The sequence below is a fragment of the Vicugna pacos genome, chromosome 4 (assembly GCF_048564905.1).
Source record: "Vicugna pacos chromosome 4, VicPac4, whole genome shotgun sequence".
Lineage (NCBI taxonomy): Eukaryota > Metazoa > Chordata > Mammalia > Artiodactyla > Camelidae > Vicugna > Vicugna pacos.
In genome coordinates, this window is record NC_132990.1 from 30,553,698 (window position 1) to 30,578,832 (window position 25,135).

The window sequence follows — 25,135 nt, forward strand, 5'->3', positions numbered from 1 at the left end:
TTTCAACATAATAATTTTGAGTTAAGAATCTAATATGGGGAGATTAACCTGGATTATCTGAGTGGTACCAATGTAATCATAAATATCCTTATAAGAAGGATGCAGGAGGCTACAGGGTTAGGAGAAGGCCATGTGATGATATGAAAGATTGGAGTGATGCAGCCATGAGCCTAGGGAATGCCAGATTCTAGACACTAAAAGAGGTTAAAAAGTAGAATTTTTCTTAGAGCTTCCAGAAGAAACAAACCCTATTGACACCATGATTTTAGGGCCTTAGCCTCATTTTGGACTTTTGGCCTCTAGAACTGTAAGAGAATAAATTTATATTGTCTTAACCACTAAGTTTATGGTAAATGATTATAGCAGGACTCAGAATCTAATACACCTAGGTCACCACAGGTCAGAGGAGCAAATATCTTTCCCTTTCTTGTTGGTCATCACTGCTGATCTAGTTTGTTATGTATAATTTATAAGGGGGAACCTGCAAGTCTTAAAAGAATATTTTGACAGGGAACTCAATCCCATGCAGCCATCCCCATATTAATAAACTCCTCCAGACAGCAGCATTACCGTGCCTTTCCCTCTGCTCCCTGCTCGCTCCCCAATAAGAAGGGTTTTTTTTTTTCTCTTCCTCCTTCCCTTGTCCCAGTCTACTTTCCATACCTCTCCGAAACCAAACACTCAAGAAGTGAGCCATGACCACTCTGCCTGGACTTATCACTAATCCACCTCTCCACAGTGCTCTTTTCCTCACTCCAGGAGCGTCAGGTCACATCAGGAAGTCTGGCATCTTATTGATTAGCCCAATGAGGAACGAATGACAGTCTTCTCTTACAGCAGATACCCATAAATGTTGTGAATACTTTTACTTGCTCACCAACCTCAAATTACATTTGATTGAGGGAAAGAGACCAGTGGTTTGCTTTCTTCCCCTTCCTTCTCCACATGAACACCATTCCCCTGACTCTTCCAGTCCCCCACTTATTGCTCCCACTGTCAAAGACCATCAAACAAGTTTAATTCTGCTTACACCAGGAACTGAGTGGGAGTCTCACAGAAGAACCAGGCGTTTTCTCTTAAACTCAGGCTTGGAGAATTTAATAGCTTTGTTCTCTACAGGGTACCACTTCTACTATAATCTTTGCACTCCTCAGTGTTCTATAAGGAAAGAAAAGATCTCAGTCAGCATCTCACATTGTCCTATTATACTCTCATATTATCCTTATTTGAGATACTTTTTAGATGTGTCTTTTGTGTCTCAAGTCACTATATGGCTTAACTGATCAGAGAATCACATGGATGAAGCCCAGTCCTTGAATCTAACCCCCTCATTCTGATGCACTTTCTGTTACCAGGTATCTCAAAAGTGGTTCTTCTTTGCCATTAAGGGGTCCAGGTCAGCTAGCGTGAATAAACAAATACAAACATATTGCCACTACTGTGGAGAACAACTCAAACATAACACAAGAACTTGGCTGATGACGACAAGGGGCTGAACTGCCCCTGTGATGAGCAAAGCTATATTTTTATAGCTCTTAAGTCACATGCAATTCTGAAACAGGGGCTTTTATTGGCCTTTCTCAACCCCCTCAGTTATATCACCACATGCTTGCAAATACTTGGTGGAATAGAAAGGTCTTACAAATAACCAGTAAGTTAGAAAAGGCCTTTGAAATATCCGCCTCACAAATACAACTGGCCAATTTCTATACCCTACAGATGCCCAGTAAATGTTGTTGATCATCTGACTAAGAGTTTAAAGTATCTCTGGAGACTCCTTAGGAAAATAAAATCTGGCCCATGAATCTTCACTTTTATACTGACTAGAGTGCTTAGCACAAAGGTTGGTACAAAATAGGCACTTGGGAAATGCTGATTGTGTTAAAAGGAATTGAACAGAATTATTTATACACCTATGTCTGAACCTATGCCAAAATCCGGGCAGAGTGAACTAATGGATGGGGAAGGAAAAAAAAAAGAGGATGGATGATGTATCTCTAAGTACTGATTGGAGGAGGAAACAGTGGCCTACGTTAAGTGGAGGGTAAAGGACTGAGCTGGGGGAATCACTGACTTTGGGGGCCTTAATGCTTTACATGTAAAACTGGCTACTTAATATGAGGTAGAAAATAAGCTTCTGTTTGGAAATAAGTCAGGAAATTCCCCTTTTCTGAGGAAACTTGATACTTTTCAACCACCACTAGTGTTCTAACCACACGTCTGTGTGCATGTGCGGACTGTACAGCACTGGAGGGATGATGAATGTTGCAATGACTGAGGATTCTAATTTAACACACTCCTTCATTTAGACAGATAACACTGTTTTGACAAGTCTTCCTATCTGCACATCCAAGTGCAAATGCCAAAGGACAAAGTTTCAGAGCTAACAAGGCATGATGATTGTTGGTATCAAGACATATGTCTGCTCACTACACACACATGCATGTGTACACATACCCAAACATGTACCAAAAACAAGAGCAGAAAGAAATGGGCCGGAGAGAAAACCTCATTGCTTGTACTCATCTAAAGGAATGGATTCTGTTCTACTGTAGATGAAATCATTGGGCTATGGTGACAGAAAACTTCCCAGTGGCCTTTTATCCTATAGTTCACCTGGAGCTCCCTGTCAACATTCCTATGTCTTGAACTGAGTCAGGAAATATCCCTAGTGCAAGCAGAAAATATTCTGGTCTGAAGCCATGCACATCTGCAAAATGCAAACCCATCCGTGTTTATTCCCGTGGAACCCATCAAAGGATGATAGCTTAATACAGTTCTCCGTATGAGCTAAGCACATTTTTATCTTTGGCCAGGATTTGACCCTGGGATAACTTTCCCCCTATTTCCCAGAACTTTGGTGCCCAGACCTATGGAGTCATCAGACTCCACCTTATCATCCATCTCAGGTACATTCTTGGGGCTATTAAAGCAGAAATTTTCAAATGTTTACTAGTGAAGAAATTTGGTTATAGAGTCAACTGAGGTCATTAAAAATGTAGCAGAAAGTACAGTAAAGAATTGATGAAGGGGGAGTATATAATGAAATAAGTAAAGCCATTTCATAGGTGAATTTTGCCTCTCCAGTTATTTTAGGTGGATGAGTTACTGTAAACCAGTAGCAAAAGCCTTAATTTAGAGAAAGCTTCTCAACTTAATGAAATCCACTTCTGTGCCTCTGCACCTGTCTTTCTTGTGACAAATGTACTCTGTAGTACACCGTTTTGTTTATAAAATGACACACAAAAGCAACAACACTACAGAGCAAATGCCAGGGAAGCCTCAACCTTGGACCCAAAAGTAAACTTTGAATGAATGCTTCTTGAGGGAGTCTGGACAAGGTCTTATATGGCTCTCTTTCTTTTCAATTTAGTGAATTTTTCCCCCCAAAGATGGAAGGAGGCTACACATTGGACAAAAATGGAATGGAGCACATTAGAAAGTAAGCACTTAAAACCTCCATCTCTTTTGAGTACTGTGACTTTTATCCTCCAAGGTAACTCCTGGGTACCACTGGCCTTGAAAGACAAGACAATACCAAAACCATGACCACCTCAAAGTAGCCAAATGAAATTGTGTGTTCAAAGTCTTTACTCATACAGATCTCCTGCATGTCAACCATTAGTCAAACATTTACTCAGGGTGGAAATTAATACCTAAAGCTTCACCTTCTCAAACTAACCCTTCTCCTGGTAGAAAGTATAATTTATTTTTTATTACCTTCTCTGTGTCCAGCTGTGTTGTGAAAGTTCAAATGTGTGTTCCATATTTTTAGCTACATGTAACAGATTAACCAGGGGAATAGGAAAATCTTAAGTGTATATAATTAACCCCAAGCATTTTAAATAGTTTAATTACAGTTTTAGTTAAACTAAAGTGGTTAATATTGCTAATCTAGAGTGCATATACAATGAACCTACATAACTAAAATTCAACACCAAATGAAGGCCAACTCAAGATGGGAAATAAAAGGCAAAAACTTCAGAAGTTATGCAATGATATGAGTTTGTCCACTAACTAATGCCCCTAGATTTGTACTCTGTTTATTAGAGCAAAAGATAGAGAAAATTTTATCTTCTTAAGACTTAAGTCCCTGTTTGTAAGGTGAGAGTTTTGGGAAGCTGTGTATTCTTCTGAAGCCACCAGCATCTGCTGCTTCTTGAAATTTGCAGAAACAGAACCCTAACTGGCCTGGGTTGTGGAGTCATGGTGTGGGAATAGGATAATCTGACAATGGTGTCCATCACATACACTGATCACTAGGGCTCATACAACATACCTGGCAGTCTGAGTTAGTGCAACTCATAAAAGTACTGTGATGTCCTGACTCCCCCCAAATGTTCTCCACCAGCCCAATACTTGTCCTAAAGTGTCCTTCCATTTTGAGTTGTCCCTTTGCCTGTGGTTAGTAAACATAGCTACCCATCAGATTCACCTGGGGAACTTGTTAAGAAACAGATTCCTAGATCTTATCCTAGACCTACTGAATCAGACTCTCTAGAGCCAGGGCAAAGGGAATCTATATTTTTGACCAGTTTTCCAGATGTGATACAGTTAGTCCAGATGATCCAGGATTTGGCACTATTGGTTTAGAAAACAAACAGGAAATATAGGGGGAAAAAAAAAGAAGAAAACCTGTTAAAACACACATGGCAGAGAGTGTCCTAAACCTCACTGTATGAACAGAGATAAGTTCATCAGATCGGCTAGTTTCCACCTTGAAAGGCTCACAGAATGTTTCTATCCCTGAAATCACAAACTCAGATGCCTTCAGGGAAGGCAGATAACATAAATGAACGAGGCCAGCTGAGTGGAACGCTCATAGCTTCCTCATTCTGCATTTCATTTCCCGCTTTTAATAGAAACATGGGAACAATAAATATCCCAGATGCCTCTTAACTCTTTTTTGAGAAAAGCAATGGTGTAAGAATGATCATAAAAACACCACAGGCACTCAGTTGTAGCACCCAATGTAATAGGGAGAAGTGGTGACTTTGGCATCTGAAGATTCCCTACCACATCTCAAGTGGACAGCTTGCAAGATACCCAACTCCTGTCAGGCAAAGCCTGAGCAAAAGGAGCCAGGTCTGATAAAGGGAAGTTTAGAGAAAGGTTAGGCAGAAATGGGGAAGCATTCAGTTTACACTCGATCTAGCCTAACAGGGAAGGAAGTCTTGTCTAGTGTTCTCTCCATAGGAAGGTAAAGACAAATAACCTATCATTTTAGTACATTGAGATTTTCATGAAAAAAACTGAAATTTGGAATCAGGCAAATCTGAAATGGACTTCCAGCAGTCAAATTATTGAACCCTGTCTGAGTCCCAGTGTTTTCATTTTTTAAATACCTAGCTTGTATGGGTGTTTTGAGGATTCTATGTGAAAAAGCATATGAAGGCAATAAGCGCATATCCTGACACATAGGAACACTTGATGAGAAACAATTTGCTTTTATTTGTTTTTTTTCTTCAGCTTCCTATGTTTGGGCCATAGCACTCTCCCATATTATCCTCTATGCGTCTATGGCTCTATGAATATTTTAGGGAAGTGGTTGCTTTATCTCAACTGTTTATGTCATTTGTAAAACTGAGCCAACACAGGCAGTGTTTCCTTAGATTTTTAGAGTCTTTTTAAGATTTCTCCCAAATATTTAAGATTTGAAAAGCAATCAAGCATTGGAAAATACATTCTGTGGGGTTTTAGAAATTATTTTTCATTTGGAAGTCAGTGATAAAACTTTGCAACAAAAATTTATGATCTCATGTTTCCCTCGACATAACCTGGAATTTATCTGGTCTTTCTCACTCGACCGTCACATACATACTCAGAAGATACATGACATCATTCATTATTACCAGGTCTTCAGGATTTATTTTGTCTTTGTATTTCTTTTTGTGGCATTTTAGAGTTTTTTTCTTTCCCTAACTTTGTTCTTTATCCTCTAACAAAGAGAAGTAGTAAAACAGAAACCACGTTCTCATATAGATGAAGTAATTTCCCAGTTTGTTAATCTGGGAAAAACCAAGAGTGCTAGTAACAAATGCTCGTTGGATTCATTCATTTGCAAGCACTAACTGAGGGACTACCAGGGGTTAGAGACAGTGCTTGATGCATTCGTATACATGGGAAAGTGATACTATAAGGCCTTCCACAAACAAGCAATCTAAGACAGATTCTGTTCAGGAATCAATTATGTATCAGTTGGCTGCATAACATGTTGTGTTGCCTAACAATTCTTATGAAGGCACCATGATTACATCCTGTTAATAAGTTACACTACTTATGTCTGCTCTATATGACATACATTCCCTAGATTTAGGACCTAAGAAGAAAACCAAAACAATGTGGCATTAGATGCAGATTCATTGTATTATTGTATTCCATCATTCTCATCTTCACTTGGTTGACATCACCTTCCTGATAGCAATGCCTATAGAATTATATCAGCACATGTCCAATGACAACTTTTGCATTTGTTGATGTAGTTGTTATTCATTCATCATTTACCTTTTTTTCCCATTTGTATTTATTTATTTAAGTTGCATACCCTTCTATATGTGACAGAGATTGTTAGCTATTCACAAAAATGTACTTCCTATTCTTCCTGGGCATACAGCTAAACTATATATGCCAGCCTCCACCAGAGCTGCATATGACCATGTAACTGAGGTCTGGATTTGACCTATAAAATCATCTACTGCTGGCCCCTTAACAACCTTCCACATACACCACCTATTTACATCCATGGCTCAATGATAGGCAATAGGATGTCCACAGAGATGCTCAGAATGGTCTTAAAAGCCACATATTGAAAACGTCAGTGTGACTCTGAATTGGTCTTCATTTCTTACCAATATAAACATATTTCCTGGACGAGAAATAGAATTCTTGTTGTTTAAGCCACTTAAGTTGGCAATTCATTTGTCACTACAGTCTAATCTACCCTAGTTAATCTATCTAATTACTCAAGCCTATAAATTACCTTGGAACATTTATTGAAAATCAATTGGTCATCTCAATGTGCATCTATTTTTAGACCCTATGCTATTCATTGATCTGTTTGTCAATTCTTACCAATACCACAATGCTTTGATTAATGTAGTTTTATAATAAGTTTTGAAATCCATTTGTGTAAGTTCCCCGATTTTGTTCCTTTTCAAAATAGTGTTAAGCTTTTTAGTCCTTTATAGTTGCACATAAATTTTAAAACCAGCTTGCCAGTCTCTTTTTTAAAGCCTCTTGACATTGTATTGAGTATCTAGGACAATTTGGGGGAAATTACTGTCTTGAAATATTAAGCCTTTCAATCCATGAAATACATATGTGTGTGTATTTTTCTCTTTAATTTCCCTTTGCAATGTTTTACAGTTTTCAGTGTGCTGATTTTTCATATCATTTGTTAAGTGTATCCTTAAGTATTTTATGTTATTGTGAATGGTGTTTTTATTTAATTTTACTTTCTAGTTGATTGTTGTATATTCATCATGAATCTTGCAAAAACACTGAGTTGATTTTGATGCTACTAACTTTTTGTGGATTCTCTATAGTTTTCTACATGCACAGAATGCATTTAAACCCTATCTAAGAGCTCCAGATATGGGAATCTACTATATATTTGCCATCTTACCTCCTCCCACATTGATATAAACTTCCCACCAGAATCTGCAAGCTCTCTCCTCTTTTTAGTATCTTCAGGGTGGCTACCCCAGTATCAGTTCAGATTTTTTATCTTTGGATGAACTTCTTAGTCTGTTCCATGCACATGTGGTTCAGGGGTCAGAGATGTGGGTAGACAGAGATTAGAGGTGTCTTCATTGGCTCTTTCCCTTATGCGATTTCCCCATTCTCTTCAGCATTCAGTTTCCCACATTAACTTTTCCTGTTCTCCAAGCTGGAAACGGCAGTTTTCACACTTGTACTCCACTGGTTCTGTGCCCTGTAAGGGCTGCACTTAGCCCTAGCCTAAAAGCAACGGGGGTTAGAACTGACTTGAGTGGTGTACCATCTCCTTCCCTCTGAGAGTACACTCCCCAGTTGAATCTGTCTGCTTCTACTCATTCTCCAGCACCATCAGATAGCTGCTTTTTGTGTTGTGACCAAATTGTGTAGTTGTTTTTCTGCCCAGAGCAGTTATCTCATAGGGTTTTAGTTTGTCATACCCAGAAGAGGAAACTACTCAAATGTCTAAAAGTAAGGAATTTCTGCACTTAGGGAGATTTCCGAGTTCATCTAGGTGAATAAACTCAGACCCAGGGAAGTTAGGTGACGTGACTACAGTCACACAGCAACTTAGTGATGAAAGCCATTAAATAAATATACAGCTTGGCCCTAGTCTTACTGCATGATGTGCCAAAAATAGCATTGTGACCTGTTTGGTTAAATGAGGTGAACCAGTAGAGCAGGTCACTGGAAGACCATTCTTGTGAGGAACTAGAAAACCTTCTTGAAAAGCATGTACCCTAAGAGAAAAGGAGTCAAGACAGATAGGCCTGGTCCCATGTGGGGGTATGATTATTTATCCAAATGTACCTTCCTTCCAGCTCCCCAAGGATCACGTCTGAGTCCTGTGATAATTTATGCTGTGGATACAACAAGAAAGACTCTGGAACAAGAGCCACATTGTTTTGGCACTCTCCTAAGAGAAGGTAACAAAATGGCAGGGGATTAGGCATTTTCTCCAACAGTGCACAAGACAGTTTGTGGCTCTGGCACGTCTAGTTCTCCAGGACACCAGTAGTGGCAAAGGCAGAGCCCGGAGGAGGAGGGTACCGCCTGTCAAGAGCAGCAAGAGAACCTGGAGGAAGCACAACGTTCCACTTTACGCAGCAGTGCATGGCAGGAACAGAGGTTTCCAGAAGGGGTAGTAGTACCTGAAAGACATGGCAGCATCTAGCAGAGGGCTTCCAGAATGGGAAAGGAGATTGTCATTGATGAAATTTGGTTTTGAGAACACTGGAGAGGCTCCTCGGGAGGAGCAGCTTTTCCTGGACCTAGGAGTCCTGCATTAATTGGTAGCACAAGACCCATAAAACATACATGTTAACTGTCAGTGTGATCCGATTTCAAGCTCTTGGCTGATGTGGGCCTAAGTAAGCACAGGTTACAAATATACATGAGCCAATTGATTGAATGCAACTGTCAGTTGGAATCAGGATGCATAGTCAGAAAAGATGCAAGGGACACTTTCGAACAAATGGAATATTATATATAAAGACATGGAAGTAGGAAAAACATGTAGAAATAGAAGCAGTGTTTTGGTGGTGGTATTTGCCCAGTCAACATCTCAACTCCTTCAGATCATATCAAAATTGACTAGCATGCATTCCAATAAATAAATATCCAGCCACTCAGGTATCTTTATTTATATAAAAATAAATTCCACATGCAAGGGAGAATAGGAGAATAATAGGTGATTCAATCAAAGAAAGGCTAGAGAAATGTTCTCTAGTATTTCACAGTGTAGATGCCAATGCCTACTTGTAACGACAAGCGCTCTATTCAGGTAGCTCAGTAAGGAAGCCCCGTGACTGAAGCAGGGATACCGATGTGGGTATGAAGGGAAGATGAGGTTGGATGTGTGATCACAGGAGAAGGTGCTTTAAGGAGGAGAGTCTCAACTACAAGGCCATAGAGTTCAGAGTCCATTCAACAGGCAATAGGGAGATTTCTGTTGCTTCTTCAGCAAGGACACAATGTGATAAATATGCTGCTGGGAGGAGATAATAGTAGAGCAGTGTGTAGGGTGAAGGAAGCAAAGAGGATCCCTGAAGCTTTTTCAATGACTCACATTGGAGATTATGAGGACAGGCTTGGGATGCTGGCAGGGGGAGCTAAGAGAGAAACCACACGTGTTGAGACTTATGGATGGAATACAGCCACGATGAGAATCTGTACAGCTTCTACAGGGCAAGCCTGCATGTCATTCAGGATGTATCCCAGGAAGCAGCATCATTCTGGTGCTTAAGGCAAGAGGCAGCCAGGATAATTTCTAGAACATCTCTGTGTTTTCTTATAATCATTCTTTTCCCTTTTCTCAAGCTGAAGATGCTTTACTTTTCATATGGTGCTTGTTTGTAAGCACAGAGGCCAGAAAATAATTAGGGGGTATGCAGACTCTGCCATGTGTTTGTCTAATGCTCTTAAAAGAGAACACATTTCAAAGATCCCCGCATCCTTTGTTTCTGCCATACTTTTTAGCTTCTGTCTCTCTGGTGCTTCTACTAGAGTTTTGTCGGCTCTGCCTTCTTGTAGGAATTTTCAAAGCAAGACAGTTCTATCAACACCTCTGCCTCCTGTTAAATGAATATCTAAGATGTTATTTTCTGGCAGCTTATCTGATGGTGTTGAGATCAGAGGCACGATGATTTTCAGCAATAGGAGGTTTGATTCCAATATGACATACACTAGGGCTTCAGCTTCAGCAGAATCCACCCCCCTCAATGGCACACTGCCAGCTAAGCCAGCCTCATCCGACTCCCTCTCAGCACAAGCCTATACTCCCTCAGCAGCCATTAACATCAGGTAGATTCACACACACACTCATTCATGGGGAAGAGCAGGCTGAAAGGGTAAAATGATCTCTTGGAGTCCATGGATAGAGAATACATAGTAATCAATATGGACCCAATCATTTGGTTTTGCTATCAATGGCCATCATTTTTGAAATGCTTGCCAATCAACAGCCTAACATCTCCCTCTGATGAGATGGAGTTGTGGGCATGGCTAACCTGAGTACTGGCCTTGGTCTGTCACCACCTGCACCACCATGGTCATTTTTGTCACTGCAGCTGTTGTTTTGCTGCCTGCAGTGGGGAAACCTCTCTTTTGTCAAGGAATATGTTTCAATACAGCATCATGAGGGAGCCTGTCTATTAAAGGTAGGTTGGTAAAGAAGCCATTACTGAAGCAAGGGAACTACCATGTAATGAAAGGATGATGAGGCTGGTATGCAAAAGGTGCTCTTTGGAGGAGGATCCTAAATATTGGGCCCTAAGCATAGAGAAGCAGGCTGGTTGTCCAAAGGCTTACTAAAGATAATACAACAGAGGAATACGGTGCCAGAGATAATCACCATTTCACCTCTGCTCACATCCTCTGATATATTCATACATCAACATGGGGAGTCCTATATATCAGGTAACCCCAAACCACATCACAGCTAATGGACCCAACCAATAATACCCTCTCTTCTGGGAATTGGGAACAGGGACACAAGATCAAGACAGGGAGACATGAGCTGAAGAGCCATGCACCCAAAGGGACCACTTTGAATTGGCCCTGAAAGGGCCATGGGAAGGCATGAGAAAAGGAGAAAACCCAGAATGGAGAGAGAGCATAAAGCAGATGTGCAGAGAAGGCCAGGGATAAGACACTACACAGCTGCAAAACGAGAAACAGAGATTCGGTGAGGCCTTGCAGCTCCCCAAGGGACTAGCAATGCTTTCTACAATTGGGTTCCATTGCAAACTGTTGGAATAAATCCCTTTTCACCTGAGCTTCTACACAAATAAAAATTCTGTCCCTTATAAAAAAAAAAAACCTTAACTAAAGGGGCAGCCTTGAATGTTATCGTTGGGCTCTAAGGAAGAAGGGAAAGCCATGGAAATGAGTCCTCCCTTTGGTATCACAAACTCCTGGAAGAAAAGCACCATATTTAATTAGCAATTAGATTCCCCCAAATGCTTCACAGAATGCCTGATGCAGAGTAGGTGCTTGATAAATATTTGTGGTTGAAATTAGTTGTTTCTAAGCCACTGAGATGGGTATAGGTATGAGTAAGGACCAATTAATTTTAAGTGGCTTACTTCCAGGTTGAAGCAGCTCAGGGAGGTTTTGAAGCCTGGTGAAAACACCCAGCATCCAGTAAGGGCGGGGTCCATACCTCCTTCTTTCTTGAATCAACACAGCCTTTTACGTGTTGCTGAGCACAGGGCACCACTCAGGGAAAAAGTCTGGTCTGTGATTGACTGAATGCACACCAGGAACCCTGGCTGATCCCACTTTGGGATGGAGTATTTCCTGAGACATGTCAGAAATGGACCACTGCTCACCGCCTCTACTGCTCTACCCTCGTTCGAACCACCACCACACTTTCCCTCCTAGATGTCCATGTGGCTTCCCTCTCCACTTACTTCAGTTTCTGCTCAAACCATCCTCTCTAGAAAGCATCCCCAATCCACACAATCAAAAAAATTACACCGTTATTTTATCTCCTTTTATTTTGCTTTATTTTCCTACATTGTGCTTATCACTCTCTGATATTCCATGTATTTATCAGTTTGTTTGTTGTTTCTTCTAGTGGGATATGTTTCATAAGAGCAGGGAGCACTCTGTTTCATTCACTACTGTAACCCCAGAGTCTAGAATGACTGGCATATTACAGGTGCCCAACAAGGACTGGCCGAATGAATGAATGAATAAGTGAACCTGCCTTACGAGGTCCTTAAGGAAAGCGTCCAAATCTAGTTTATCTCTGATATTCTTACTGTACTGATACAGAACTTCGTACATAGTAGGTGCTCAATAATGCCTATTGTCACATGAAGTTCAGCATTGTACTAAGCTGCAAATCATACTCTTCCTGAATCTGCAAATTCAGCCAGCAAATACCAGGCCACGGTCATGCTAAGAGCTCCGGTAATTTGACGTGGTTTTCAAGTTCCGGGGTGAACAATGAAGCTTGAGAGTAACAGATCATGTTCATTTTTTTTAAGAGTTAAAAAAAAAAGCTTTTTGGATGAAAGTTTCATTCAGATCTATCATTTAATGGAAAAATCATTGTGAAAATGGAAGAATTGTAAACTGCATTTTATCATCCTCACGATATATTTCAATGAATATCTGACCTTAATATGTAAAGTAAGAGATAACAGATCATGTTGATCTCCTGGACGGTTTAACATAATTAAATAATTGCAACTGAGGACGACTCAGAGAACATGCTTCTCTTTTTTGCTACCAGATCCATATTTATTCCCTTGTACGTGGGACCCTTCTGCCAGCCACAGTCACTTTAGCATAATAATCTCATCTTTCATCCTTGACTTGTGTTCTCCCCAAGTTTTGATGGTTTGGTTATTTCACCCACCACTCCAGCTCTCCCACATGGAAATGTTGTTACTCTTGAATTGGGAAAATAAAAGGAAGTAACATTGCTTCAAGAGCTTCTCAGCAGAGAGTCTCACCTCAGCTGCACATGAGAGCTCCCTGGGAAATTTTAAAAGTCCCAGTATCCAGCCCAATTAAATCAAAACCTCTGGGGCTGGGGCCCAGCCATCAGTATTTTTTTAAGTTCTCCAGGCAATTTCAATGAGTGTCTGGCTTGAGAACCACTGGAGAGACACTCTCCTTCTGGACAGAGTCTCTAGGATTCAGCAGAACATGGGGCCACGCAAACCAAGTTTCACACCGTCTGATGAAGAAACAGACAGGTTAACTTTCCTGAATAACTAGGTGTCTAGTCCTCTTTCAACTTCCAAGCAGGAGCTGCAGTTTCCCCTTGCATTTAAGAGGTTTGTATTTTCTCCATCAAATGTGGAGGTCCTGTAGACCACAAAATATGGCCACAAATGATATATATGCATTATAAGCAAAGAGTCCTATGGGTAATCTCTGTTTTCTTCTTTCTGTTCCTATCTTTACCCACACACTATCCAAACCTTTCCTCTCCTTCTTTGAAGCTCTGTTTCCAACTCTCTCTCCATGGAAATCTATATGTATTTCAAGAACAACATTATTCTGTGTACTATATTGGCTGGAAACAACAATGAGAAATTCATGAAATTTCTCTTCAGGGTCTTGGACTGATACTTTTAAGACCTCACCCCATATCCCTTAAGCCATCTCAGAGTTCATCTGTTGTGGTGGTCACCTGGCATGCTGATAGTGACACACCTCTCGTGCATGCATCCCTCTGCTTCTGGCCTCAGGTTTTCTACAGCACCACAGGAACTCACCCAACTGCCATATGGGGCATAAGAGAAGTGTCAAGGATGCAGCATTGCCAGCAGCAACTTCAACCAATAAGAGGTGGATAAACCTCAGTTTTTCCATCCTTCATTTCTGAAGCACATCCAACATGGTTTCTCAGAAACTCCTTGGTAGGACTGAGTCTCAGTTGCCCATAGCATTAGCCTCACTAATCAATGCATTCTTTATTATCTTCTCTCCCTTCCCTGTGTCACTATTCCCACTCTCTGTCTTGTGCTTATGGGGGTGACTTACCACGTAAACTGCCTGCACCCAAGTTCTTATTTTACTCCAGCTCATCCATTTGGAAAAAACCCTAACTAAAACAAGTGCCAGACTCTGGAGTTTCCTCTCTCTCTCTCCACCTTCCTACTATCAAAATTTATTTCCCAGAGGGCCAGAAATTATAGCAGATAAGAAAAAAGAAAAAAAGAAAAATGTGTATTATAAGAAGAGAAAAGTCAGATTTACAAGCTCTCTTTGCATTTACGGGCAGTGCTGGAATGGAGAAGGTGGAAAGAACTGTGGGAAATTGAAAGTTCTTTAGTTTAAAACAGCTTAGGGCCCTTTTTCAGTGAGGGTGAAGCTAGAGAGATCCCGGCCAGAAGAGGACATCAGATCTAATTTCCTCCCACCCCTTAGCCCCTCCCCCAAATCTCCTCAATAAAATGGTTTGATCCCTCTCACAACAGATAGATAGATAGATAGACAGATAGACAGATAGATAGATAGATGATAGATAAAAGAGCTTAGGACCAGATTCTATGGATGAGCAGCTCCAGGAAGCAGCTAGAATCTCCTTAAGCTTGGAGGACAGTATGGATTCTACACTTCCTCACCAAAGACACATGCCTTCAGAAAGACACATCTTTCTCTTAGTCAACAGGAATGACAGTGTGGGGCCAACTGTCTGCTGTGCTGTGTGGAAAGACCATTTCTTAGGCTAAGAAAATAGGATTAGAATGTTTCTGGGCCCTCTCAGTGAGGAGCCTGAGGCCCTCCTGTTTGCTGAAAGCCTCAGTTCACCAATAGCTTGCACCTCTCTGTCTGACACCTAGAAGCCAATTCCAGGACACAAGACCTCATGCTCCAGCTGAATCTAAGTCCCGACACAATTATAGTCAATTGTGTAGAAGTCTACAAAGCTTATTTAAAACACTCACACATTCAAACACAAATGCTTGAAATTTACCATTTTAAATATATGATTCCCACCTTTCACCTTAGTACCATCTTTATAATCACATCCTAGTTCTGAAAAAAAAAAATGGAAGTTCTGGCTGGTACTGATGAAGACGTAGGGAAATAGAGACTTTCTCACTCTGGTAGGAATATATATATATGTGCACTAGTGTAATTTCTGGAGCACAATTTGGCAATAGCTATAAAAACTGAATGTGCAACAGTTCTTGGAGTGGGGGAAGCAAGGATAGAAAAATTAAATGGAAGCAAGATAGTCAAGTGGAAGGAATGTAGATCCAGGTTAAACTCATAATGTCATTGCATGACCTCGAATACATATTTAGATAATCTCTGATCTTCACTTCCATCATCCTAAATCAGGAAATGTATTTCCTACGTCCTTCATTTGTTTTGAAGTTTAGAGAGAATGCACACAAAGCACCTACTGTAGAGTCTGCCACTTTATCAGGACAAGTCAAAGAGGAGGAAATTTTCATCCCTAGGGAACATAACTGCTTGGCAGAACCAGGGTTGGGTAAAACTTAAGAAAATTCTGAAATTACTATCATTGTCTTAAGGAACTTAAAAATTTTGTGAGGAAAGATTTGAGCAGGAGAACTGAGATCTTGTATGTATTTGTGAGAAGCCTTATAAATATTTTTATTTTCTGAAATAAAATGATCAAAAGAAGCCCAATAATTAGATATAAATACCCATAAGAGCCTATACAGACTAAATAAATATATTATTAATTTCTTATATTTCGCCCACCAAAAATTTTTGTGTATCCTCCTCCAAGGTTTCAGTAAAAATGTTTTAAAATTCATTTTGCTTTGTTGCAGAAAATATACACATTGTAAGTCTGGGAATTTTGTGTTTGTTTCTATTGTTTTCTATTTTTTGGTTATGGTGGTTATTGTGTTTATTGTTGCTGTTACATTGTCTAATCTGTCATTCAGATATCCAATGCCTTTCTGATTTTATGGCATGCATCACTGACTTCTACAGTCTAGATTTCAACAAAATGCTAGAAGTCAAGACAAACATGGAAGCTTGAAATGGGAAAAGTTTGAACATGCAGTATTTAACAACCTTCCCCACTGCACCAAAATAGGTCCAGGAATTATTCCAAACTCCCTTTCTCAAAACATAGGGTTATAAATTCTCAATTCTACCCATGCTAATTGCATATCAGAGCAAATTAGAACAAAATTACTTATTACAACATTACATTACTAATACGAATTTGCCAGCAACTTACATAGCCCCATCATACACACACACACACACACACACACACACAGACTTACATAACATTCATCAAACATCTACTACATGCCAGCTGTTCTGGTAGTTTCTGTACCAGCTAGGGTTCAGATAGGGAGCCAGAAGCATTGTACTTTGTGTGGGGTAAGGAATTTATTAGACCTTATACAATTATGGCAGTAGATGGGAAAGGAAAGGCCCGGAAGAAGACATTGCAGATTTAGAGGAAGTCACTAACCAGTCTCCCCAAAGTACTGGTGCAGGTAGACAAGTTGGGGCATCTGGGGAAATCTCAGAAGCCAGTAGCAGAAGTTTCTGAGGGATTTGTTCTTTGTGTAGCTGCTATTTCTATGCGTTCACAGCCAAGCATCTGGTGGAGATGCTTGGATAACAGGCCAAGCAGTTGGAAAGAAGAGTTGGATGCAGAGCAGGAGAGAATGAGGACAAGCTGGGCGTTTCTGTGCATGTTTTTTCCACCTTCCAAATCTCACACAAGCTCTTGTTTTGGCCAGCTGTAACTTGGACAGGAGATTCTTGGAAATGTACTGCCCAGATTAACCAACCCAAATAAGTCCATAGCCTGTCAACTTGCTGTCTGTATAAACCTCTTTAACCTCACTTAATTTCCAAAGAAATCCAATGGCAAAAGATGTTTCTACCTAATATGAGGCAACTATCCCTAAAATAACCAACAATGCACAACATCCCCAGAAGAGGATACCCTAAGTTCCCTATCTCTTTATCCATCTTTGGATGTTCATTCCTCTTCTATCTGTGTCACGCTCCTCCTTTGATATCTATGCATTAAACATTATTACTACACTTTATATTGGAGAGAAAAAAGGGAAAATGAAAAATGAAAGAAAACAAATGGCGTTTTACATATACACACACATATTCACATCAGAGTAAGGAAGAAATAATTACTAGAGGACTTCTGTAACTTGTTGGGCCATCATAACTGGGATTTATAATGTCTCTTTTCCACTACCCATCTGTATTCTCTTTGTCCTCATCAAATAGCTTGGATGATCATGATTTCTTGCCTAGTGGCAAGGTGGCTCAAACATTTGTTCCTTAAAGGTTGTGCCATTAGCAGTCTTGCCTCTATTGGACAGTTGTAGTAGTCCATTAATTTCAACATAAGACATGGGGGAGCACTAAGGCATCCAGAAATCTGCTCTCCAGACGTTCTCTCCCTTGCCCTTATTGTGTTGCAGCAGCCCAATTTCCTCACAGTCAGTATCAGCCACCTCTTCCAATGCAAAGAGTCTCTCTTTGCCTGTTGGTTTACTGGGATGAGGAGTCCAAAACGACCTGGTAATAGTCTCAACTTCCAATCTAGTGAGTCTCCGTGTGCCCTTTAATAAAAATAGTCTTCCACTGCTCAGTAAGAACTCTAAATCAACAGAGCCCAAAGCTGTGGGAACAAATTTTGCCAGTGGACCACAAGAGGTAACAGGGAAGAACCATTCCCATCGGTCACTGATTCAGAGCATATATTCATCTTAAAGAATTTTACATTAACCCTGCAAAGTAGTACAACACATTTGGTGCCACAACTGAGTTTTCAAAAGGATATCAGATGGATTGCTTCAGAATGATGAGGATCATAACAACACTAGTGAAAATGATATTTGAATAATTTCCATGGCAAAAAGTAATGTTGTGGAAAACTGTAACACTAAATAAGGAATTCTGGAAATCTATGGGTGGTGGTTTGGGCAGAATCATCATAGGCCAGGAAGACAAATTCATATCCAGGATATGTGTCTATTCCACTGAGAACAATGATGGAAGTGGTCCAGTGTAATCAACCTTTCACCAAGTGGTTGGCTGATGTCCCTTGGGAGTGGTGACATATTGTAGATTCAGTGTTGGTCTCTGATTCTGGTAGGTTGCACACTCAGTAATGGATCTTTGTGAACAGAAGTTCACATTGCTGAGCCCATGAATAACCTCCATTTCTGCCACATGGCCACCTTTATCTACTAGGCAAAGAGAGGGTGGCTAGGGAAAGAGGCTAACATCCATAGCATGAGTCATCTTGTCCACCTAGTTATTAAGATTTACCTCTGCAGGAGGTGCTTTTTGGTAAACAAGCACATGGGACACAAATACTTTGTACCCATTTTGAAGAGTTCTATCCATGTACTGCTTCTGGACTATTTGATACAATTATTCAGTTGTGTTCCTTCCAAGTCTCTGACTACCCAGTCAAACCATTAGCCACAGCCCATGAATCAGTACAGAGCCACAGGTTTTGCCATTTCTCCTACGCAAAATGGACAATCAGAAGTATTGCTGTAGAACTGGAAGAGGGGCCAGATGCAGCAGCTTTCCCCTTTCCTTGGGATATTGATGAGAGACAAATCCAGATGGACTTGGGGGCTCATCTCCTTCCCCCTTTTGGAAGCTGAGCAGAAAGTAGGCTTAGCTCCACTGAGTCAGCCTACAGAGATCAGGCCTTTGGCTAATTTCAGCACTTCATTCAGCAGGCATGGTTGTTTCCTGAGCCCTCAGTGTGCAGACCTTGGTTTCCAGTGTGCATCTCCCCTAGAGTATTCCTGGACCCAGAGATCTCCTGTTTTACTTCTTTTCACTACAAGAAACCTGGCACTCCCTTCCCCTTGAGGCTAACTTACATAATGGGGTGAGTAAGCAGGAGTTCTTTTTTGCACATCTAGCAGCTTTTTGGCTACAGCAAGTCTCTGCTGAGCTTTTAGTCATGGTGCATCTAGGACATCTATGTTCAGCCTGTGCTACAGAGTGATGAGAAAATGGGGGAATGCATACACTCTGCAACTTCTCTGATTTTAAGTTTTTCACCCAGTAAATCCTATGTTATATCTGCAATCCATGATACTATGCCGAATATCTATGACCCCTCTCATAGCAGATATCTTGATATGCCTCAGACCACTGGATGCCTAAAAGCTTGACCAAATTGGCACGTTCCTGCATTTTTGTAAGAAATATTTTCGACACTCTGGCACACATATGTCTAGGGAAATGTTTACTTCCCACTCAATAGGTCCAAGGAACATAATGTCCTCAACATAGTAAACCAGCATGATGTCTCTTGGAATCAGAAAGCAGAGAGATTCCTGAGGAAAAAGTTATGAAAAGGTGATGAAGAGTTGACACAATCCTGAGATGGAACAGTGCATTGCTAACCACCAGCTGACAGCAAACGTCTTCTGGTGTCTTTACTTATAGGTATTTATCACGTTGCTAGATGCATACTGATTCGGGGATGTGTTATAAGCCCAGTAAAGATACCACGTGTGTAACAAGTTACAGATGGAGTTCTCCACATCTGATTAAGTTTAGGATAATCCACTGTCATCCTCCAAGATCTGTCTGTCATCTGCACAGCCCTTCATCTCAGAACTGGGACAATAGCTATTGCTTGACACAGGCTACAAGTGTCCCATTAGCCGCTGACAACAAGTTAATCAATGCCTTTCAATCTACTCAGATCAGAGTTCTAGTGCCAAATTGCTATCCTTAGTGCTGTGTTTCTCTAGAACCACTTCTAGCAATACCAACACTTCTCTCAGGGTTCAAATAGGAGTGATATAGGATAAGAGATTTATTATAGGAATTAGACTCTACACAATTGTTGGAGGAGCTGGAGCAGTAAAAGTTGAGGAGAGGGACTGGAGGATTTGAGGAAGTTACTAGCCAATCTCCTCATAGCGTTGGCATCAGTAGACAAGATGGAGCTTTAACGGAAATGTGATTAAACTAGGCTTATCCAATCACTGAAGTGAAACTCCAGATGGGGACTCCTCTTCGTGCGGAACGGCAGCTACTACACCTGTGTAACTACCACTTTGGTACATCTACAGCCAAGCATATGGTAGCATGCTGGGGACCACTGTTAGTCAAGAGACCCACAAGTCAGGAGGCAGAATCAAATGCAAGCTGGAATCTGCCAGGAACTTCTTTGTCTTTTCACCACTGTATCAGGCCCTGAAGTTCTTCAGAGAGTTAGGTCTCTTTTTTTAGTGCCATTTTAAAATCCCACACAAGTTCCTCTTTTGAGCAGCTCTAACCTGGAGCCATAGCAGAAAGGCGATCCTGGAAAATGTAGTTCCCAGCTTAACCAAGCTGACAATAGAGCAACCCAGCATAGTAATACCGACACAAGATGAATGAAACATAGTATGGAAGAGGATGGGGAGCCAGCAGAGGAGGCTAAGAGCAGTCAGGAAGAAGACAGGAAAACCAGGAGGATAGGACACCACATGCAGAAGAAATAAGTTATCAGTTCTGCCAAATGCAGGTAAAAAGTCAAACAAAATGAAGTTTGAAAGCTGGCCATAGAACTTGAGAACGTGGAGATCACTGTGGATCTTCAAGGGAGTAAGACATTTATGGTGATGACAAAAGCCTGACTGAAATGGCGTAAAGAGAAAAAAAAAACCAAAAACGGAAATAGGAGGAACAATTGTTGCAAGGATTTTTGCTATAAGAAGTTTTAGATAAGTAGACTAGTAGTGAGGGCTGTGCCCTGCATCAAAGAAGATTTTCATTCATCTGTGTATTAATCAAGATGAGAACTCACGGTATCTTTGGAGGCTGATTAAGGATAGAGGCAAAAATTAATGATGCAAGAGAAGGAACGGGGAATAACTGAAGGAACAAAGTCCTTGAGCAGGCAAAGAAAAACGGAACCAAGTACAGATGAAGAGGAGTTACTTTACTAGGCATATGGGCAGGTGATCACTTTTCAGGAGGGAAGGCAGAATACCTGAGCACGTGTACAAGTAGATAGCTAGGTTTGTCAGCTATGAGAAGATGACAACATTCCTTCCTCACTGCTTCTGTTTTCCCAGTGGAATAAAAATCCGGGTCATTAGATGAGAGTGACAAGGGGAGGGAGTGTTGAAAGCTTGAGGAAAGAGGAGAAGCCATGAAGTGGTTGACTTGGAGAATGAAATATAAATCGATTCAGGGAAACAGAGCTGCATGCTTGGCAGCACTGGAGCCTCACTCAAGATCTGTGGGTATAATTTAAATTGAGAACTGTCACATTATCTTCACATTCTTCCGCAGCCATGCCTGCTGTTTGGGTACAGGAGGGGAACTGCCCTTGTCTTAAACTGAGTTGGCTTTGTTTTTTCTAAGAACCGAATGCTGCTCACACTAAATTAAGCCCCAATGGGGATTTATGAGCAAATACTGATGCACTTTATGTGGTTATTGAACCAGGAACGGAAGGTCAGGACTCCAAGTTACCTCTTTCCATCTCTTTAGGACCATACGAGCCTCATCTGTGCTTTCTGAATACTGTTTGCTTTATTTTTTTCTCTCTCTGCCAACACAATTTTCTTCTTGTACACTTCATAGAAAATGGTCATCCTAGCCCAGGCTAGGTGAACCTCCCAGCTCCAAAGCCCAGAAGAGGGTAACTAGAGCCCCTATGTACCAATTCTAGATTGCTACGGGGGAGAAATCAGATTAGCCTACCTTGGGTCAGCCCTTGGGAGAGAAACAGAGGAAAGGTGGTGCCCAGTGTGGCTAAATTAACTGGGCCAATTCCTAAAATCCTCGAGAGGAGTAGATGGTATGGTTCTAGAAATTTATGGGCAATCCAAAATCTTCAGTGTTACAGAAATGGAATATTGAAGTAAATTTACATTTCCAAGAATTTCTCGTAACTAGAGAATTAAGTTTTAGAGGTGGGAGACGTATTAGAATAGGGATTTCTGCGTTCTTATGAGTTCCAGTGGACTTTCAATCTCATCTAGATACAGTTTCAAAAGGTATGGAATTAAGTGTGGGCCTCAAAGAAATGAATGTAGCAGAGAAATGAGGCTTCTTTCAAGAATGAGGGTGCTTTATTTTAGCAAAGGTTCTCAGTCAAACGTGAGGGTCAGAACAGGTTTAAGAATGAACACTGCTAACTTTAGCTATACGCTGATGACTGCTTTTTGCCACATACATTGACAGAAGAATATCTGTTTTGAATTTATCTTTACAGTTGCAAATAACATAGAACTGCTACTATGTTCTTACACATAAGAACATGTAAGAGGTTGCATAGAGCAGTGGAAACACCAGGATAATACTTAAATATTTGTTCTGTCCAGTCCTGACTAGGCGACTAGTCAGCTGAATGATCTTCCTTAACCTGCCTGAGACTTTTAGAACACTGTGTCTTCAGATTTCCCCCTAGTGTCAAAACCTTGAGTTGAGGAACTCCCAGAGAGAATGGTCCTGAGAGCATGAGCAATCACAGTAAAATATGCCCTAAGGACTTTCAGTAGAGCTCACACCTAATTCACAAGTCTGTTGCATCCAGCCATGCCCAACAAGCAGAATGACCCAGAAGCTTGATTGAGGCAGCGAGTGCTTACAATGTGATTTCTGAATGAACAGTAAATTCAAACTCAGAGAACCCCTGCAGTTGATTTGGATGAATAGCAATGGGGCAACTTTGTATGTTTAGGGTGTAGAAGCTCCTAAAAAATGCAAAGCCCTCTTGTTTGCTCAGTATCTTTTTTATTGAAATATAATGAGTAGTAATAATACAAGAGCGTACTCTCAATATCATAAGAGTGAGAGGAGGATTTTAGTAGCTATGATACTGATTTAAGAAATAACCACACTGATTTTTCTAAGACATACAAGAATAAAGAGGAGAGATATTTGTGGGATGAGGATAGTTATTGAATCCCAATACACTAAACAAAGTATCTGCTTACATTATCACTCAGAAATGCAGACATACAGATCCATTGGATTGGTTTTCTTTTTAAATTAAAAAAAAAAAGGTGGTTCCTCAAGATACATGTGAAAATCAGATCATATGTGCTCTGAAAAGACTAATTTACCCTCCTGGCTACAATCAGATCCAAAACTATGTCTGCCCAGCCTCTATGCTGTTATTGAAGACAACCAGGGTAAACAGTTCCACAGTTGGCCTCAAGAATATAACTTCAACTTAGAAAACAGTCACTCTCCAGCCTGTTCCGTGTCAAAAAAAAAAAAAAAAAAGTCAAAGCTGGTAAAACTATTAGGTATCAGAGTTCCTGTAGAAAGTGCTATGAAACATGTAAAGTGCTATTCAAAAGTTATCTTGGATTTATTTAGACATACGTGGGCAGCAAACTTCATCTGGGTTAGAGTCAGAAGGAATTAGATATGCAAGGTGGTAGAGACAAGAAAGACCTAACCCAGGACTGATAAGGACTCTCTCCAAAGGCACATTCCTTGGAAAGTAGCCAAGGTCCTGAGAAGCAAGAAACTGAAGGCTTCCAAGAACACTCCATCACAGTGGTAACTCAGGAATGTGCTGAAACATTGGATGGATGTCCCAATCTGTTCCAGGATCAGGAGAAAGTGAGGCAATAATATAAACATTTGTTAGAATGACTTGAGTGAGCTGTGAGATGATATATGAATATGGGCAGGCCTCGTGACAATCTCAACTGCATATAGAAATAAAGCCACAGAGGATTTCAACATCACAAAGCTGAATCAATAACCACAAACTGAGGTATTACTTTTCTTCTGTGATAGTCCAACCATGTACTGGGCCACCTCCATACATGTGAAGATAATTAGCATTTACTGCCAAGTAGAGGAAGTCCTTTTGTAATGCTGTGCTAAAGGAAAGGACTTTTAAGATACTAAAAGTGGTTTCAATAAACATTAAACTCTGAACAGACAGGAAGGCCATTATAATGATGATAATGATAAAACTCAGTGCTGTAAACACATACTAATGGGCCTATTCCATTCCTCCCCTGATGAAAGAACCAGTTTTCACAGCCATGAAGGAGATGAACATCTAACTTTGTGATTTCAGGGATGGGGGAAGTATTCAAAGGATGTCTAGTCATGAGAGAGTTGGACAGGAAAGGGAGAATGGAGATTTTTTTTTCCTAGTTTAGAGTTTTAGGGGGTAAAGGGGTTTTCTGTTTTCATTTTTGCAAGGTCCTGTCCATAAGAGTCCAATATTCCATTGTAGCCCCAGTCTCTTCCTGACTTGACGGCCACTCTAACTACCCAACTCATTAAGAAGCAAGTCATGAGCCCAGCATGATCTATGACTTCACCACGAGAAGCGCAGCATGCAGTTGGATGAGTTACTCCTCCTAACCCCACCCTTGAACCCTCTGAAAATCCCACAGCCAGAACTATGAATCATTTCCTGCAATTCCAAGGAGGTATGGTCTGCAGTTCTTAATCCAGGATAAATCTCTCTTCATTGTGTTCTGTTTGTGGTTATTTCACAGCCTCTTAATGAGAGGTTGGTTAAGCTGATCTAATCCTCCAATTCCAGCAAAAAGAGGTTAGGAACGGATGACGGGCTGCATCATCCACCACTGATTTCCAAAATTACTAAAAGGTAAAGCCAAGCCAGTGGTAATGAGTATTCATATCCAGCCAGAAACGATTTCATTTCTGCATCCAGCAAGCATGTGCTACTGTGTTGTAAACACTATTATTTGATACCCCAATTATTCCCCCTGGAAAGTCAATTTTCATCACCATTTTTAGGTTTGGATATGTTTCCTTTCCTACGTGTTTGGAGAACGTCTTTACTAGAAATAATTGGGTAAAGTCCATCACACAGATCTAGGGCATCTAGGACCCACTGCCTCCTTCCAAGAGACAGCATTAAATTTCCCAGCGCAAAGATTCCAATGTGACTGCAAAGGGTTGCGTCACTGCCCCACAGTGTCCCAACCCTTCTTTGCCTCCT

At 40.7% G+C, this 25,135-nt stretch overlaps 1 long non-coding RNA gene across 2 annotated transcripts in view; it reads left to right on the top strand.

The window, feature by feature from the left end:
• The window catches only part of LOC140696030 (uncharacterized), a 50,050-nt gene that overhangs the window by 11,542 nt on the left and 13,373 nt on the right, over positions 1–25,135 (top strand). Inside the window, exons 3-5 of one of the 2 annotated variants that reach the window (XR_012071959.1) lie at positions 3,374–3,442; positions 8,538–8,642; positions 24,398–24,541. This is a non-coding gene — a long non-coding RNA (uncharacterized lncRNA). Of the gene's footprint in view, positions 1–3,373; positions 3,443–8,537; positions 8,643–24,397; positions 24,542–25,135 lie in introns of those variants that run through there. The other variant, XR_012071958.1, reaches the window with a different exon arrangement.